The sequence below is a fragment of the Anolis sagrei genome, chromosome 4, assembly GCF_037176765.1.
Source record: "Anolis sagrei isolate rAnoSag1 chromosome 4, rAnoSag1.mat, whole genome shotgun sequence".
In the NCBI taxonomy this organism is placed as follows: Eukaryota; Metazoa; Chordata; class Lepidosauria; order Squamata; family Dactyloidae; genus Anolis; species Anolis sagrei.
In genome coordinates, this window is record NC_090024.1 from 63054657 (window position 1) to 63056372 (window position 1716).

Sequence of the window (1716 nt, forward strand, 5' to 3'; positions counted from 1 at the left end):
AAAATGATGAGAGGCTTTTTCAAAGGCTACTACAAAGGCTACTATCTATTATGGTCCATCCAATTATAGACAGAATTGAGATCAAATATTTGAATAGAGGGGTTTTTCTTTTGTTCGTAGAGGGATAAAAAGGCAAGTTCCATCTTTCAAAATTGAATAAAATGTCTCTTCTATATAGTCAACAGGATAGTCTAGTTCATGGTGATTTGCAAAAGGAATGTAATTATAAATGAGTTACTTATTATGCTAAATAGGCTCTACGTTAGGTTCCTAGTCTTCACTTTGAATCCCAAATAACAGCGGAAATGTGTTCCCAAGCATGCCACACTTTTAACTCTGGGCTTATCCATAACCCCGTATATCTGAGTTACATTTATGAATTTTTGTTTGTCTGTTTACTGTAAAATGGAGAGCTAGCAATTTCAGTATTTCTCAAACTTCCTAATGCCACGACCCCATAACACAGTTCCCCCAACCATAAAAATATTTTCATTGCTACTTCATAACTGTAATTTTGCTACTGTTATGAATCATAATGTAAATATCTGATATACAGGGTGTATCTTCATTCACTGGACCAAATTTGGCACAAATACCCAATATGCCCAAATTTGAAAACTGGGGGGTCTGGGGGGATTGATTTTGTCATTGCTGGGATTTATAGTTCATCTACAGTCAAAGAGCATTCTGAACCCCACCAATGATAGAATTGGGTCAAACTTCCCACACAGAACCCCCATGTCTTGAAGGGAGTCACTGGTGTAAGTCTCCCTTGAACCTCACATGCTCTCCCTTGCCTGCACATGTGCACCATGCTGCCTTGCACCAGGCAAGCCTGGTTTCTCCTCACTGCTTGTAGTCCCTTGGTTGAGAGGCCAGCCAGTCACAGCAGGAGAGATTTTGATAGGAAGAGGAGGAGGGGAAGGCAGAATGGCGTTGCAGCTGCTGGGCCGGCTGTCCTTCTTGCCCTCAGGCCTAGCCACCGGTGGGCAGTTGTGGGCTATTTTCCCCCTGACTGCAGTGGCAATGAGGTTTGCATCCAAAAAGAGTGGAAGCAGCTCCAAAAACCTTGGTGGGAGAAGTCCTGGGAAACACTACAGCTTCAAAAGAATGGATGAACAGTTTGTTCATGCGGGAAACATACTAGCAACACAGCGAATGATTTACTGGCACCCAGGGGCTCATGTGGGGATGGGCTGCAACAAGTGGCTGTATGCACTTGAAGATGGGATTGTGTGATACACCAAGGAAGTCTATGTGCCACGTCCCAGTCATGAGGAAAGCAAAGTCATCATCTGCCAGTTGCCTAGAGGAGCAGTGCTTTATAAAACGTACATCAATGTAGTCCCCACGGTTGAGGTGGGGAGCTTTAAGTTGGTCAACATGCTGTAAGATTTTTGCATTGTAAAGGATGTATATTTATATATCTGACTGATAGGAAAATTGCCCATCTCTTTCCAAAAAGGAAGAGAAGAACAGGCAGAGAGATCTTCAGCCTTCTCTGCCAAAAGGGCTCATAAGACCATCAGAAATACATGTTTTCTAATGGCCTTTGGTGACCTTTATGAAACCCCGTCATGACCCCCAGGTTGAGAAATGCCATTCTAAATGAATATAGCCTAGAGCAGTCTTAAGCTGTCTGATGTAGGAGGGCAGCAATCATCTCCCCTCTAATGTTCCATGGACTAACAGCATATTAGTCCTAATTTGCTTTAT

General features: G+C 42.9%; 1 pseudogene; it reads left to right on the forward strand.

Moving 5' to 3' along the window:
- The first annotated feature begins 930 nt into the window (after positions 1–930).
- Positions 931–1392, forward strand: LOC132773488 (large ribosomal subunit protein bL27m pseudogene; annotated as a pseudogene).
- Positions 1393–1716: the final 324 nt, after the last annotated feature.